Below are 18577 nucleotides of genomic sequence, written 5' to 3'. Positions count from 1 at the left end.
TTTAACGGGGAGGGGAGCAGTACATGCCAGGGCCAGGATTTGCTGTCATTTGGGGGGGATGGGTTGCTGGAAAAAGTAGAAAATGCATTGACCAGGGAAGGGAAAATGGCCGGAAACAGAAGGCCGCAGGTGACATTAACAGTGCAGGGCAGAGAGGCTGATAACAGCACAGGGGGCCGGCCTATCTGCTGGCTGAAAACAACTGGGGCCGTGGAGGATGAAGACCCTGAGTTATTGGCAGGCATTAATTAGGCCGACAGAGGGGTGAGGGCCCAGGTTTCAGCAGTGTTAGCTGTAACAGAAGAGAGCAGGGCAACTGGAGCAAGGATGGTGGCCTTTGGACTCAGGGCCCAGCGGGATTAGGGAGATAGCATTCCAAGAGGGCCAAAGCGGGAAGGGCCATGTGGAGAGATAGCATGGGTTGGAGCTTCATGAAGCCTGTAAAGGAGTGGGGGTGAATTGAGTGTACATGTACAAGTTCCTTCTTACTTTCCATTTTTGTACCAAAACGGCTTGTGGCTGATAGAATGGAAGCTTAGAGACTTAGGATACTCCAGAGTGACGCTCGTTGGCCAGAGACTACAATTACATGCAGACGCAACCAATTTCTTTTTATTGTTGACTTTCAGTTTGCAGTACTATATCAGCTAATGTCACATGACATTGATAATCCATACCACAATGCCACCTACAGGTGTAACAGCTACTGTCGGTAAATGTTGACACTTTTAAAATGGGTTTTCCCATTGATTAAGCCTGACAAAGGATTTTTCAATGTATTTTGGGATGGAATGTTGTGACCCATTAGCAATTTTAGTAGATAACTAATACAGCATTTTTATACATGTTTAAAATGTCTTTAATAATGTTCGCCATGGAGGAGGAGTCTCGCCTCTCTGAGAAGCTTGAGCTAATGGGGTTTTCAGAACTATTCTCTGTCAGTTGAAGTGACTCGAGAAGATTGCACACAGTATCTCCCAGCATGCATCTTTGACGACAGCTCCCACTATTTGATTGGCTGGCCTTTCACAGACTGTATCCATACCAAACATCCATGTTTTCCGCAGATAGTCAGAGTTTGGGCCCCGAGTCACTATGTTTTCAAACATGCTAATGAAAAACTGCTGATTTAAACTTCCTATAGAACCACCCTAGGAGTAACCCACTTTATTGGAGTTTGTCACCTTGCTTTGCACTGAGCAAAACAAAAAAAAACTTGCATTTATATAGCACCTTTCACGGCCTCAGGACATCCCAAAGCGCTTTACAGCCAATGAAGTACTTTTGAGGTGTAGTCACTGTTATAGTGTAGGAAACAGTAGCAAATTTGCGCACAGCAAGCTCCCACAAACAGCAATGAGATAATGATCAGATAATCTTTTTGTTTTGTAATGATGTTGATTGAGGGATAGATATTGGCCAGGACACTGGGGACAACTCCCCTGTTCTTTTTTGAAATAATGTCATGAGATCTTTTAAGTCCACATGCGAAGCCATACGGTGCTTTGGTTTAACGTCTCATCCGAAAAAAGGCACCTCCGACAATGCAGCATTTCCTCAGTATTGCGCTGGAGCGTCAGCCTGGATTTTGTTCTCAAGTCTCTGGAGTGGGACTTGAACCCACAAGCTTCTGTCTGACTCAGAGGCGAGAGTGCTACATTGAGCCACGGCTGACACGGCAAGACAGGAAAGAGGTTCTAAAAACACTGTTGAAATTAATTGAAACATAGCAACAAGAAGGAATGATGAAAATGGACAGAAATCATGAAAAAATAAAAATTAGTATACCATTTACCAAGAGCCCTAGATTGATGAAATCCACTGAACCAGTGAGACTCACACAGGGTTGGCTTGGGAACCGACAATGAGATGATTTTGTGCATCTGTATCAGTAAGGTCTAGCTACTGATGTGTTTGAGAATTAGGAAAGCCATTAAAAGTAGTCAAGTTATAATGATTATGAGTAGGATTCAGATTCAAGCCCACCAGATGGAAATCTGTTGCTGTGGTAAAGGAATACTCTCATACTGAAAGTGATTTTTTTTATCAACTTGGTATTTTATCTGTTTAAAAGAACCAAGATGTGTTGAGGTGGAACTTTTGTTCTGTTGTGCTATATTCATCCTGCTTTATGCATTGTAGGCACCAAGTACAATGTAGCATGAGAGAAACCATATTTGATCCTTTTGATATAATAGAATATTTAATCTAGCTCTGAAGGGAGAAATTCACCTGTTAATAATATCCTTTAATATAGCTTGTCTTGGTAAAAATTAGCAGCAATATACAACATAGATGAAATGAAAGAAAACTGAATAATTTTTATAAAACACCTCACAATAAATGCATAGTTAATATAGTAATATTGCAGAACTGCCACCATATCTATGGAGATATCTGTGGAGACAAGTTTAGAATTAGGGCGCTATTTACAAGTCTGAACTGATGACAAGGAAGCTCACCTGCTGGCAGCACGTAGCGGAAATTCAGGTGTTCGCTGCCCATGATATTCCATCCATACTGGTCAGAAAATCATTTGCAGTCTGCGCACTAATATCCGACACGGGCTGCTGGCAGGTGAGGCTCCTCGCAGGTAGTGCACACTTGCAAAATCACCCTTTTACTCCCCAATTTTTACTTGAAAGCTCCTTTTGAATCACATTTAATAAGATAATTTCCCATTAAGTGTCGGACTATTTTAACGTGTTAACCAAGTTGGCCGAAGTCTTATCGTGTACATGAGATCAATAGGGCAAAACCGCACTTTGCAATAATAGCATACAAATGAGTATGTATGAGACTTCTATGTCTGCTATTTTAACAGAAACATTGACCTGTTTAAAATGTAAACAATTTTACAACACCAAGTTATAGTCCAGCAATTTTATTTTAAATTCACAAGCTTTCGGAGGCTTCCTCCTTCCTCAGGTACATTTACCTGAGGAAGGAGGAAGCCTCCGAAAGCTTGTGAATTTAAAATAAAATTGCTGGACTATAACTTGGTGTTGTAAAATTGTTTACAATTGTCAACCCCAGTCCATCACCGGCATCTCCACATCCTGTTTAAAATGGGTTAACATCTTCATTAAGTTAGGAATTTTATGCGGATACATTAACGTGTTTGTATGGTAATATTGCACAGCGTGATTTCACCAAATCTCTATCAGCTGTTCTTTTTGAAGAGGCGTTCAATTACCCAAGCCTGTTAAAAACCTGAACTATTAATTTTAGTTTTTTACCTGGATCCTGCTGAGTATTGCTACTGTAATTATTGTACTCTGGAGTCAAGCTATCATGCCATACTTCATTGCTGTACCAACTAAGTTACCTTGTATCAGTGCGTGTTTTAGAACAGCCCACTGAGGTATTTTTCAGCCTTTGAACTCAGTAATAATCTTGTTCAAATAAAATCAGAAAATGCTGGAAATATACAGTGGGTTTTCAGCAATTAAAAAATGATAGTTTAACATTTCAAGCATAAAGCCTTCATCTGAACTGGAAGTTCAAAGATAAGTGAGCCTTTTTATAGCACTGAAGAATACCAAGGTGGCGGGGGGGATAGGGAGGAGAAAAACAGGTACAAGCCAAGAGTCAGGTAAGCGGACAATTATCACTAAGAAGCAGTGAATGGGATTACTAACTCAATTCGCTCAAGCATACAATGGGGTCAGTTTTCACTGCCTTCGCCTTGTGTTAATGGTGCTGTAACAGCCTTAAAAGCCACCCCATATTCTCTCGATTATCAAGGACCGTTTCCTTCCACCTCCATAATATTGCCCACCTTTTCCTTCGGCCCACATGCTGCTGAAACCTTTATCTATGCCTTTGTCCCCTACAGACTTGACTATTCCAATGCTGGCCTCCCATCCTCCACCTTCCATGAACTTCAGCTTGTCCACAACTCTGCTGCCAATAAATAGCTCTGCTCATCCATCACCCATGTCCTCATGGAAGTAAGTTGGCTCCCAGTCCCCCAGTGTCTCAAATTTAAAATTCTCATCCATGGTGTTTAAATCCTTTTATGGCCTTGCCGCTCCCTATCTCTGTCATCTCTACCAACCCTATAAATCTTCCCCCCGACCCTCCAATCTTCAGACTCCAGTCCTTGTGCATCCTCCACTCCCTTCACACCACCATTGGTGTTTGTGCCTTCAGATGCCTAGGCTCCACAGTCTGTATTCCTTCTCCAAACCACTCTGCCTCTCCACCTCCCTCTCATCCTTTAAGATCTTCATTGGACCAAGTTTTTGATCATTCCTCCTAATATCTTTCTCTTTAGCTCATTGTCCAGTTTTTTTGATTATGCCTCTGTGAAGCACCTAGAGATGTTTTCTTATGTTAAAGGTGCTGTATAAATTCAAGTTGTTGTAGTAGTAGTAGGTATATAAAATTAAAGCTAAATTAGAGTGAGTTGTAAGGAGCAACATAATTCCAGGAATCAGTTGACAACCACATGCCACTTGAACTTTGATCTTGTAGCTTATGAAGTTGGCCTCCACTCTGGAGTGTGTAGCTTTGCCAACACACTCTATACAAACTGTGGTTATAGTCTCATTTAGATATAGCTTTTTTTTAAACTATTATAGTTAGCAAAAAAAAATAAAAGGTACCTTTGTTAGTTATAAACAATTCTTAACAGGATTTGACCTGCAGTTTTGATCCACATTCTGAGCACTGCTACAACACACAGCACCATGGCTTGCTGGGGTGAGAGTCTGCAGTTCTCCACAGAGTGAGCTGTTCATTTCAATTGTACTACTAGGCAGTTGCCAAATTAAGTGCATTCGCACTTTCGGGGTCTTGCTGTTCATTGGCATTCTTCAATGTCTTTCCATTGAGCGTATACTCCCATTCTTTGTTTTTTTCTCCCATTTAGCTATCCTGTCTATGTTTTCATCAAGTTTTCCACAGTCCTCCTTACTTTGCCAGACCTCCTACTTTTGTGTCTGCACTAATACCTGAGAATATTTTGTCTCACAAATGGGGGACAAAGTGCCTGCAGTTTTAGTATACAAGATAAATATATTGAGATTGACGTCTGGTACAGTACAAGATGGTAGTTGATTTTTCCTCAAAGTTGCTAGTTTGCTTAGTGTTGTCAGCCAGTTGCTGAATGTTGTAAAATTGGGAGTTTCTGAAGATGATGAGACTATAAGAGCTAACGTTACATGAAACAGTTGCATCAAGTTGAAATAAGAGTTAACAATTGTCGGGAATTCCTTAATTTGTATGATTCTTGGACACTGGGCGAATAGTCAAGCAAAGAAAGTCCTCACTCACGGAAGTTTCGTTAATCAAAAGTAATTATTTAATAATTTGCAACATTATTATGTAATGACTTAACAATTCATACACACATCAGGCAAATCATTAATACATATACAACCTTTAAACCAAGGATTTTGCTCATCGGGCCTGAAGGTTGATCAGCTCTTCAGTACTCGAGGTCCTCTTCTTGTGTGATGTTCGACTGCAGTCTGTGTCCTTTGTGACTGCCGGGTGGTGAAGAAGAGAAGAGACTGTTTTTCTCTCAAAGTCTTCTTTTTATATTGTTTTTTCACCAATAGGATGTAGGATTGGGGAGGGTCATTCTTTTTGTCCAATTGCTCCCTGTTGCTATGCCTCAATAATTAACATACTTCAGTGATTGACAGGTTAGGCTTTGATCATGTGACTGGTGATCCTTTGATGTAGAAAAGACCATGGGCTCAATTTTCAAAGTGAAAAACGGGGGGCATTGAAAATTGCCACCATTTCAGACCCGCCTCCAACCCACCCATTTCCGGTTTTCAACGGGGTGGGAAGAGAAGCGAGCGACCAACCTGCTCCTAGGAGGCAGATTGGGCCTTAAAACCCTTCAAGGAGACGTCGGGCCTCCATTTTTCTGGACTTCCTGATTTCAACCTGGGGAGCCGGGCCTTCTGTTTTATGCCTCGTGAAAGGAAGCGAGAAGGTCCGAGACTAACAGGTAGGTGCCTAGAAAGGTACAGCTTGTGGGCCTGGGGGAGCAGGAGTACTTCCGCCAGGCCCAACAAGCCTACCTGCACCGACCCCCTAATGTTTGTGGACACCCGACCCCCGATCGCGGACCGCTGACCCCGATCCTCCCCTCACTCCGATCCTCCGACCCCCGACCTCCCCCCCCGACCCCGATCCTCCTCCTCAACGATCGCCGACTCCCGCGATGACTCCTGATCCCAACACCCCCCCCGTGACTGACCCCCAATTCCATCCCCCATAACTCACAACCCCTGTGCCAACTTATTCCCACCCATGCCAACCCATGCCCCCTGTCAATCAGGCCAGTCAGTCGGACGGGAAACAAAAAAAAATAAAAGATGTCAAAATCATAAGGACGTCCAGGAAACCCGTACTAATGGGTTTCCTGAGCTCAATTTGACTCCCCGCCCCCTTCCCGGCTCGGTTTTAAAATTGAGCCCCATATGTTCAAACGATGGATTGTAAAAGGCCCCTTTCATTTCTATGCTCAGACATTCTTAATGGTCCTTGCATATCCAATTTTGATTGCTTCACTGGCTTCAAATCCATTCCATATACCATTTGACTATATGCTGGGTGCAATGCTATTTGATGTTTTACAAATCCCGGTTCTTTTGAACAGATTACCAGATAGGAATGAAGGGCCCATGCTTTTTTTCACACCTATCATTGCTTTCCTGATCCAAAGCTTTTGATGTATGTCCTTGTTGCCTTTTCTTACATTACGCCCTGCTGTGTTGAAAAGCCTGTATATTTTGAAAGCCTGACAATGCTTTAAGCTCAATATTATCCATCTTGCTTATTTATTTAATAATCTAGATATCTATCCGCAGTACAATATCTTCAATCCCGAAACTCATATTTCTCCAATGTCATCAGCGCCAGTGAGGGAAAACAGGATTTGCGAGAACACAGTTTACCACATTACTGTGTTTGCACTGTGTTTTATCAAAGGAGTTTTGAACCCGCACAATATAAGTTGTTTATAACAAATACTTTCATGAGTATACAATCATGAGATTGATAGATTTTTGTTAGGTTAGGATATTAAGGGTTACGGAACTAAGGTGACTAGATGGAGTCAAGATACAAATCAGCCATGATCTAACTGAATGGCGGAACAGGCTCAAGTGGCTGAATGGCCTACTCTTCTTCTTATGTTCCTATTTCACTAAGTGTGTATCAGCATTTTTGAACGTCAAGAATAGTATTTTTGGATTTACCTGGAATAAAAACTTGTGATAAGAGGATATGTTGAAAGTTATTGATGTAACAGTAATTTTTTTATGCGTTCATGGAATGTGGGCGTCGCTGGCAAGGCCAGCATTTATTGCCCATCCCTAATTGATCTTGAGAAGGTGGTGGTGAGCCGCCTTCTTGAACCGCTGCAGTCCGTGTGGTGACGGTTCTCCCACAGTGCTGTTAGGTAGGGAGTTTCAGGATTTTAACCCAGCGACGATGAAGGAACGGCGATATGTTTCCAAGTCGTGATAGTGTGTGATGTGCAGGTGGTGTTGTTCCCATGTTCCTGAACCCCTTGTCCTTCTAGGTGGTAGAGGTCGCGGGTTTGGGAGGTGATGTCCAAGAAGCCTTGGCGAGTTGCTGCAGTGCATCTTGTAGATAGTACACACTGCAGCCATGGTGCGCCGGTGGTGAAGGGAATGAATGTTTAGGGTGGTGGATGGGGTACCAATCAAGCGGGCTGCTTTGTCCTGGATGGTGTCGAACTTCTTGAGTGTTGTTGGAGCTGCACTCATCCAGGCAAGTGAAGAGTATTCCATCAGACTCCTGACTTGTGCCTTGTAGATGGTGGAAAGGCTTTGGGGAGTCACTCGCCGCAGAATACCCAGCCTCTGACCTGCTCTTGTAGCCAAAGTATTTATGTGGCTGGTCCAGTTAAGTTTCTGGTCAATGGTGACCCCCCAGGATGTTGATGGTGGGGGATTCAGTGATGGTAATGCCATTGAATGTCAAGGGGAGGTGGTTAGACTCTCTCTTGTTGGAGATGGTCATCGCCTGGCACTTGTCTAGTGCGAATGTTACTTGCCACTTATTAGCCCAAGCCTGGATGTTGTCCAGGTCTTGCTGCATGCAGGCAAGGACTGCTTCATTATAATGTTACCAGGGCTCCAAGGTTAAATTATGAGACTAGATTAAATAAACTAGGCTTGTATTCCCTGTAATATAGAAGGTTAAAGGTTGATTTGATTGAGGTTTTTAGGATTTTAAAAGGAATTGATAGGGTAGATAGAGAGAAACTTTTTCTGCTGATGGGGGGGCGGGGGTCCAGGACAAAGGGACATGACCTTAAAATCAGAGCCAGGCCATTCAGGAGAGAAATTAGGAAATACTTCTTCACTAAAAAGATGGTAGAAGTGTGGATCTCTCTCCCACAAAAAGCAGTAGATGCTAGCTCAATTAATAATTTCAAATCTGAGATTGATAGATTTTTGCTAGCCAAGGGTATTAAGGTCAATAGAGTTAGGATGCAGATCAGCCGTGATCTCATTGAATGGGACATGCTCGAAGGGCTGAATGGCCTACTCCTGTTCCTATGTTCCTATAATTGGCCTTAATTATGACCTAGCTGCGATGCTTGGTATTGTCTGGCCAATTCTATTGATATTTTCCTGAGATTATTGGCTACAAAATATTAAAATTGAGTGAATTTGATCTGAGCATTTTTATCGAGTAAACAGGGATTTAATGATGTGTTACTGGTATAAGTTGGAACTCTTGACTTTAACTGAAAAGCCAGCTGCGGTCAGTCAGTATTGAGGTTGTATTCGTGGCTACGTGATGTGGAAACATATCTTAATGTGACTATCTCTGTCTTCCTGCATCAATGACTAAACTATGTGAAGGAATGTTAAAATCAAGAATTCTGCATTGCTGAAAATATTGGTAGGAGTGAATGTAGGTCATGTTATTCTTTTGTATCTCACTGAGCGTTTTGCTGGAAGAAGGGAGAAGACATGTTGGCAACATCAACTCTGCAATAATTGCAGGAATCAGAGAGTGCAACACCACACTGTCATTTATTCACTCCTCAGTAGTGACGGCTCAGCTATTGTCATCAGGAAGTTTAATTAGCATCCCCCGGACTTAGGCACAGTGAAAAATACCTCCCTTCTCCCACCCAAATTACTTTAATAAACACTTTTAGACAGGTCACATGAGGACGCATCTACCTTTCTCTTTCAAGCATTTATAGATATTGGCATGTTCTTGTTGCTTCTCGTTAACTCTCCTGGGATCAATAAGCAAGTTTCATTTTTACCTCCATGTTGATTCTTCAGAAATGGTCCAATGATACTGATTGTCTTTGGCTTGTAAGGAAGGATTGTGTACATATTAAAAGCAGTAGAGGTCATTTTGACTTTGGGTGATGGTGTAAAATGGGCCATATCGATTCAGAAGTGAAAATTGGGAAAGACATATAACTAGGGTTCCCAACCCTTCCAGAATGACCGGGAGTTTACCGGAATCAGAGGCCTCTATCCCAAGCGCTGCCTCCAGCAGCCCGGGAGATGAGCGATTTAAATTTCTTGCCGCAGTGCGCCCACATGAACAGCAGACACTTATGTGAGGTACTGTAAATAATTATTATCTGTTAGCCTGGTGTCAGGAGTCAGAACGAGGTTAAACAGCATTCATTTTAAACATTTTAAACAGAATCATTTCCCAGCCTTTTCCATGGAGCTCATCACCGGCTGCTGCTCAGAGCTGGCTCCCGCAGAAATCGGGGATGGGGGGGGGGGTGGGAACGGACTCACTCTTAAATGGGGGGGGGGGCTCACTCTGAAATCGCGGAGGGGGGGGACTCACTCTGAAATTGGGGGTGCTGTAGAGTTGGAGGGAGGGAGACTGGGGAACGGGGATGGGGAGAAATGGAGACTGGCAAATGGGGGCTCAGGGAGAGAGGAAGATGAGATCAGGGGATGGTAAGTCGGGGAGAGAAGGGGAATGGAGGTCGGGGGATTGGGGCTCAAGCGAGGGGGGGTGGAATGGGCTGGGGGTGAGTGTGTGCATTTCCTGCTGAGCCGGGAGCAACAGCAGCAATTTGGTGAGTGGGAGTGGTACTGAGAGGAGCAACCAGTAATAGGGTAAGTAAAAACTGGGGACCTTACTGTGGGTAAATAATGAAAGATTGTTTCCATTAATGGGCGAATGGGGAACTAGGGAATGGAAACCAAGAATTCTCACTGGAAAAACCAAGGGGGAAGGGAGGAGGAAGGTTCTTGAATTGAGGGCTGTTAGACCATGCGATCCTTCACCACATGTGGCTATTGAGGTAGAGAGTAAAACTTAATTTAAAAGGGAAGGGGATAAATATTCAAAAAGGAGGAATATAAAAGGAACTGGGGGGAATGGGGTTACAGGAAAGATGAATGGCCTCCTGTGCTATAATTTCTATAATTCTATGAAAAGTCTCCTTTATTGAGTACGCGCTCAGGGAGAAGTTTAGAAATGTTGGCGCTGAGCTGATTTAGGATGATGTGCCCTGTGAGAAGAGCCCCAAACACTGACCCCACTGCTCCTTGTACAATCTCTCTGTTTGGTTCAGGTCGGCCTGTACCGGACGGTTTGACATGTGGAGTCCAAGTACAGATCAGCTCTGACTCAGGTTCCCAGTTTAGAGTGTCACCTTCACAGAGAACCGGAGTCCAAGGTGATAGGGAGAGAGATGGGCCTATTAAAAGTGGCATCAACTGGGGAGCCTGACCACATCTTGTGCAGTGGAGGGGATTTCTAGCTATGGTTTCAGGGTAAATATCAGCTGATTATAGGATTAGTACTAGTTACAGGTAGGATATCAGGGCACTACACCTATTACTACCAGTTACATGTAGACTATCAGTGAGTTATTGTATTACTGTTGGTTATGAAGGGAACCGAGTGTTACCAGTGTTACTGTTAGTTATTTTCTCGGTTTCCCCTCGTTCCCCCGCCCTCGGTTTCCCCTCGTTCCCCCGCCCTCGGTTTCCCCTCGTTCCCCTGCTCACAGGTGGCCTTCTGGTTCTTAGAACTTCTCGCACAACAGCTGCTGGCGCGAAACCAAAGGTGTCGCAAAGATACTCAACTACAAGGGACCCAACCTTCATAAGGTAAATGCAATAATATTTGTAGAAATCATGTGATCAGCTGTCACGTGGTCAGAACATCACATGATCAAGCCTCCAGGAAAGCCTCCAACCAGTGTGGCGACCCAATGCATAACAGCTGCCTGAATCGATATCGCCCGTTTTACAAAATCACCCAAAGTCAAAATTACCTCCTGTGACTCCTAGTTCCAACTGGTCCATCAGTAAAATAATAGTACTTTTCTGTAGGTATTAGTATAAAACCCCTGGTTACAAAGGTAGGACTCCCACTCACCCACTAAAGAGCACTAGCAGTAGGATAATAACGAATGAGTTTCATCTGGGGCTGGTGCTCCAATCCATCTGGGATGGGAAGAGAAGGCAGGACTGGAACAGCCAAGTTTCTCATTTTTTCCTGCGGCAGAGGCCATTAATGACAACGGTGGATCAATGTGAAAGCTGGCGTTATCTCCAGTCTGGAACTGATTATTGTAAAATTCAGGCCTGCAAAGTTGACTTCTAGGGGTGATTACAGACAAAATTGACTAATATAACAATTCTATCACTTGCAAATGCAAGGAAGCAGGTCACTCTTTTGTGCAAATTGTGTCCAGGTGGTGTAGCATTTTTATTGGCCCCTGGCTCAATGGTAGGCAGCGGTTTTATTAGCCAATCAGAGTATTCTCGAACAGAGAATAGCTGTGTGTTAATGATATTTAAATGAGATTAGTTGCTTCAGGCTCTTGACAGACTGGTGCTGCTAATGTAAATTAGGGGCAATGAGAAAAATGATTCTGCTGTGTCCAACCATCCTCAACTTCCCTAAAGAATGTACAGCAAGATTATATCTTTCAAATAGGAAGGTTGAGGTCTTGCTTGAAAAAAAGTTAATATGTATATTTTCCAACATGCTTTTGGAAAAATAATCACTAAAAATGTTTGTTAGAAAAGCATAATTGATGTATAGTCTGATACATCTCAAAATTAATACATCTGTTTCTAAGAAGACAGGTGCCTATAATTTCCATGGGGGTTCTCCCGATCTTCTGCCGTAACTTCGGCGGAAGATTGGTGGAGTCCCCCGAGAAATGGTTTAAATGGCTAAAAAAAATGTAGATCCCTCCTACAGCACAGCTGTGAATGGCAGCTTGCCATATGGGAAATTCTCGGTATAAAAACTTCTTGTACAACTACATAGAGTTTCAAACTGGAGTTGAAACATTCTACCTTTAGTTCCCATATTTCTCTTTCCCCATGCTTTCGGTAATCTTCTGCCCCATATCACTATTTATTATAACTCCCTTGACCCATACCACCATTAGCCTTAATTCCCATTCAGCATATTTAATTAGTTCCCATAATGTCCTTTCCTCAGCTTTGTTGCTTTCTTTTTAATCCGTTCTATGATCATAAAGAGAAAAATTCATTTTAGTTAAAGCGTCTCATAAAGTTGTACAACATAGAAAAATCAAGAATCAATAGACGTTAATCAGTGTTGCAATTATAAACTATTTGTACACACTGCAACCAAAACTCACCCTGACATTGTGTATATTTTATAGATATCTATCGCCAGTAATTTCCGCAGGAGTTCTCCCAATCTCTCACCATAACTTCGGCGGAAGATCGACAGATACGCTGCAGAAATGTTGTAAACAGCCTTTATGAATTCTACAAAATTCCACCAATTTTGAATTGCTATAAAATATATAGCTTTTGCTTGTAGGCAGCAGCTGCCTTCAGTTCCTGAATTTCATGAATTAAAAAATAATAATAATCTGAACCCTGAGCAGGAGGCTGTCTTATTCATATCTTTGTGTCATGTTCCATAGGCAAAAAACTGAGAACTACGCATTTTCCTGCATGTAATTTGTTTAAATAATCAGATGTCCAAGCTGTGACTTCAAAGCTTTGCTAACCATTCAAATCCTTAAATTTCATTGGTTAAGGAGCTAGACTATTGGTCCCAACAGTTTTTTTGGGGGAGCAAAGTCGATGCTAAATTCATTTCAGCTTGTCAGGATTTAGAATTACTTCCCCCGCCCCTCCCCCAATGTATATGTGGGTCCACTAATTTGTAAGTAACCAACAATCACCATGCTGATTCCACAATGGTCTCACCCATTCACTTGGGGTCATTATTTCAATTACAGTACACATAAATCTTTTCACGCATCACAATTCAGTCCTTTAAAGGTAGACAGAGACTTAAGACATATGAGCCAGGAAAATAATGCACCGACCATTTAACTAATTGGTGACACTAATTAAAGTCACCTGCATAGTAATGCACCTCACAGTTAAATAATTGTTGCAACTAATTATTCTGTCTATGTTTGTTCAGTAAACATCAAGGGATTTCAGGACATGCTCGTGCTGATGAGTTATCGGTAAGATGCAGGGTGATAGGACAGACATCATCGCAGTCAACACAAGACAAATGTCCCAGTGTAGCATGTCAGGGGAATAGGGCAACAAGCTGTCAATCAATACTGCCGCTATTCTCGTATTATCAGCAGCCCATCTTCCTGAGAGAGCAGATATTGTTACTGCTTCTTATCATCCTCTTGCTCTGGTGCCTGCTTATCATTGATGAACATTGATCAAGTGGGGTGGGGGATGTATATATTGTGATGCACAAGGCATTACAATTGTGTAGGACAGGCTGGATGGACCAGAGGTTCTTTTCCTGTCTGGCATTGTTCGTAACTGAATGTTGATGTCTCTGTCAAAGGAAATGCTGTGTAGCATGCCCAAACCATCACTGCCTTGGTCACCTTTTAGGACGTACATAAGCTAAGTGCCAGAACAGTCTAGGTACATGAAGCATGCCAAAGGTGTAGATCATAGCTCCGAGCAGCCAGCCATCGACCCTTCCGTCCCCTTAGAAGATCATCGATTGACGCTGGTTGTATGAATCATCAGTGCTCCTGGGGAATTAGATATAATTGGCTTTCTAGCCCCAGGGTATGCAATAGTTGAGGGTGTGGTGAGGATACAGACATGCAGTCATCCTGAGAGAGGGCAACATGTCCCATTCCCATTGCCTCACTGACCTGCGGGAGAGCAGACTGTAGGGGATCCGTGCTCAAACTGAAGCCCCTATCCATTCTGTCTCCTAGCCTGTCCAAGGCAAAGCAGATGTTAGAGCCCAGAGTCCACATTGCCCCTATTTGAATATTACTGAGAGATGCTACCACTGGTGCCACAGAGTCCTGCCAGGAGAACTTCGCTGCAGCATCCATTGAGATCACCACACGCTCCATGGTTGACTGCAGGGTATCACTGCCATGCACCAGAACCGCACACAAATTGGTAGTGGACTCCTTCACAATCACCGATATGTGGTGGTAGCTCCTTCGCAGGCAGTCCAATTCAGAAATGCAAGAAGCAGAGCCAGGACCCGCGCTCCCCCCTCCAGTGAGCTGTTTCCTGGGCTGTCCATCCACCTGCAACTGATCCTGCACACATATGCTCTGTGCAGACCCTCCAACTCATTATACCATCCAGTGCTTGGAAGGGTGAGAGCATGTGAGTATGCATCTTTAGAAGGGCTCTCCCCCTCTGGCTGTGCAATTGCAAGGCCCGAGTTGTCTGAAAGACCTAGAAAAAGGGCAAAGGGACAAGAGTTAGCACATAATAGCAAGGGTAAGCAGTAACTGATGTCAGCACAATGCAGCACCAGGTTGTCATGCTGTAAGAGAGAGAGTGTGTGTGTGTGTGTGTGTGTGTGTGTGAGAGAGAGCAATAGAGTTAAGTAGACGAGAGAGAAAGGAAAATGCCCGAACAAGCTGATGTGTGGCCTCCAGCCTCGCCATCTCCAATGCTGCGTGCCGTGCCCTCTGTCTGCCAGTGATGTTGATGCCCCGTCCTCCATTGGTGTCAAAGTTTGCAATTTAACTGACCTCCTCCAGTTCTTGAAGCCTCCCTTCAATTATGTGCCAACTTCTCCTACAAGAAAAGTAGGAGTGGATTAATGTGTGTCCTGTTGCAGCGCTTTGAAAATGTGTGAGGCAGTTTGGCATATTATGCATGCTGAGAGGAAGAAAAAACAAGTATGGGCAAGAGGGGGAGGGAGAACCCCTGCAGATATTCTATCCCTAAATTTATTCCTGCACCTCTCCCAGGTCCTAGGAACTATGCTGCTGGTATTGACCTGCTCAGTCCCCTCTCTCCATTGCTGCCGGCTAATTTTCCAGGGCACCCGTCTCCCATCTGAAGGAAAGAAGATCTTCTTCCTATTCCTCACTTGCTCCACAAGCACCTTTATGGCTGTATCGGAGAATTGGAGTGTTCTTCCTGATGTCATGCTGTCTGGTGCCTTAATAATGCACTGTCTATTGACTACCTTTGAAAAGTGAATTCCCCTTAAGTGCCTATGCAAAACTTATTAAAATAGATAAAGATAAACCATATTAGGTCCTAGACAATAATTCTTATTTAGTTCATTTTTTAATTCTTCCTCAATTATTCCATTCTTTTTATATATTACAGATATAACATTTTAATATTTTTTCCAAGTTCTTCCCCTTCCTTTCCCTGTTGGGTTTTTACAGTACATTTTCTTCCTTACCTCTGTTCTTTCATTTTGGAGACAGCTTGTATCCTTCACATTTATTTCTCTTCAATATTAAATTCACTCCGCTCTCGTGTGAACACCACTCACTCACCATTCCACAATTAATTTTTCCCATCTCTTAGATATGCTATATATTAAAGCTTCTAGAATTCAGATAAAGGCAGAGAATTATGTTTGGTATTTTGCCTTAGTTTTTTTTTCACCTTATTTAAGTTTATTCACTCGATAAATTTATTGCTTATATGATTTATTGTTTTACCTTCTCTTCCAATTGACCACTTTTGTATTTCTGCTTTTCCAGTTATAGTCTGATTCCTTTTTTTTAATTCATTCATGGGATGTGGGCGTCGCTGGCGAGGCCGGCATTTATTGCCCATCCCTAATTGACCCTTGAGAAGGTGGTGGTGAGCCGCCTTCTTGAACCGCTGCAGTCCGTGTGGTGAAGGTTCTCCCACAGTGCTGTTAGGAAGGGAGTTCCAGGATTTTGACCCAGTGACGATGAAGGAACGGCGATATATTTCCAAGTCGGGATGGTGTGTGACTTGGAGGGGAACGTGCAGGTGGTGTTGTTCCCATGTGCCTGCTGTCCTTGTCCTTCTAGGTGGTAGAGGTTGCGGGTTTGGGAGGTGCTGTCGAAGAAGCCTGTTTCCTTCCATATCTAGTTTTTTTAAAAAGCTTTATCTTCATGCTGTATTATTAATTTTTTGGGTGAGAGGAGATTTTAAATTAGTCAACTATTTAAATAATAAATAATTATGAAGCTGCTGGTTGAATTTAAGACCAAACTTAATGAATTGCTGACTGCATTTATTACATGATTAATATGCCAACATTGTACTGACAGATATTTGCAGCACTGACTGATTTTGTTAAAAATTGCTCAGAGGACTGTATGAATTTAAGGAATGTCTTTTTGAAAATGCTTTACATTGTTGACAGCAGTTAGTAAAGAATGTAATAATTGGCCGGTTTTATTAATTAATTTCACCTACTGCCACTATTCCAGATTAACTGCTGTTGGCTTCTTTTGGGTAATCACTACTCAACTCCAAACACACTTTCTTAACTCCTAACTTAAACATTCATGGGAAGTCTGGGAGTCAGATGAAACTACTCTGTGGACCATACAGGGTTTGACACCCCTGTAAGAAGCTTGTTCACCCCTAGATTATTGAATTCCAAGGTAGCACTCCCAAGACTACCTGGATTTAAATTCCATCGAAGAGGAATTTTAACTAAATAAACTGTTGCGATTTTTTAGTCAGCCAGGTGTCTGACAGATGTGGAAACCCTTCATTGTGACTGAGTCTCCAAATCGAACCACTGTGAAATCTAGCTAAGTAGTGCTTTGTTTTGTCTGATTAGGAATACACATTCTGTCTGTACGGATGAACCCCACTTACTCAGGCCAAAAGAAATTAGGCTAGTTTGGCAAGAGCCAATGCTTAGAGACCGCCTAGTTTCTGTAGAGGTCTCTTGGAGTTTAAACCTCACACATAAAGAGCATTGGTAAACTTCTTTTGCTTCTCCAGTCTGACCACCTTTAGAAATTCACTCTCAAGACTATCTGGAGTTGAGTTTGAAGAATGACTTCCACTAATAGCAGCTCTATCCTTCCATCAGTAAATCAGGTTGCTTGGGCTCAGGTTTAGGATTACCAAGTCTGCCAGAGAAGATTGATTTTATCCCAATCTCCCTTTACCATATTGGAGACAACTGAGCCACCAAAAAGGTCCTGCTTTCTGCCCCCAGGAAGGTAGCCACTATTTGGTCATTAGACAAGTGTGCATTTGAACCCTCATTAGGCAGATAGCAGGTACTGCAATGCCTCCTGGGTGGTGTGATGAGCAGCACAACTGACCATAAAATGTGCGAGCATTGCCTTGACCCTGTGACGACAGAATAGACACACAGCCATTAAACAAAACCATTAAACAGACATAACCCATTAAATAATAATCCCACTGGTTAGGGTTGAAAGGCTTCAGCAGCAACTGCTTGCATCTCTGCAACAAACTCCAACTCATCTAGAACTGTTTCCACCATCTTCTCCTATATAAAGTCTTGTTTACCCATCACCCCAGTCCTCACCAGCCTCCATTCCCCATTTTCCAACAAATTGATTTCAAGATTGATTGCCTTCATTTACAAATCCCTACATGGCCTCTCACCACCCTACTTCTGCAAGCTCTTCCAGCCCTTTGACCCAGCTCACACCCTCTGCAGTCTTGAATTTGGACTACAGTGCATCACCACTTTGTCCCATCACTTTGTCCCACCACTTTGACTCTGCACTATGAATTGTCTCCCTAAACCTTTCCACCTTGGTGCATCTCTCCACCTTCAAATGCCTCCTCAAGCCCTACCTTTATAACTATGCCTTTGATTACTCTTCCTGGACTTCTCCCTTTTTCTTGCTCAACTTCCTGCCTGCCTCTTTGGGAGGCACTATGGGACATTTTGCTATATTAAAGGTGCCAGCCCTGTGTAAGCTGTTGCTGTCATAGACTATAATTCAAAGCAACATTCTGAATACAGTTCTACATGATTGTAACAACAAAAAAAATAAGCTTCAGATGGGAGACTGCTGTCACCATTGTAAAAAGTCAGATAGCCAGGTGGTGAAGGATAGAATACTGGAGCCTAGCCTTCAGAGATTTCCCCCTTACACATCATGCACCCCTTAGCTAAGCTCCCTCCTATAAATGGATACAAGAGAATCTTTAATTGATACCCACCACCTGAATACAATTAACACTAATTGATACAAATCACATGGATACAATTAACCATAGCCTCCTTCGCTGCTCCCACTTGCTGATTGGTTATGAGTTGAGATGAGCAGAGCCTGACATTGCACATGTCATCCTGCCTGAGAACTATTCAAACTCACAACTGAAACAAGGCAACCCTG

General features: G+C 42.9%; 1 protein-coding gene across 1 annotated transcript in view; it reads left to right on the top strand.

Moving 5' to 3' along the window:
* Positions 1-18577, top strand: part of dclk2a (doublecortin-like kinase 2a) — a 434705-nt gene that overhangs the window by 253268 nt on the left and 162860 nt on the right. The gene's annotated exons all lie outside the window — the stretch shown is intronic.

Source organism: Heptranchias perlo, chromosome 1 (assembly GCF_035084215.1).
Source record: "Heptranchias perlo isolate sHepPer1 chromosome 1, sHepPer1.hap1, whole genome shotgun sequence".
Taxonomy (NCBI): domain Eukaryota; kingdom Metazoa; phylum Chordata; class Chondrichthyes; order Hexanchiformes; family Hexanchidae; genus Heptranchias; species Heptranchias perlo.
This window is presented reverse-complemented; position numbering and strand designations above follow the sequence as displayed.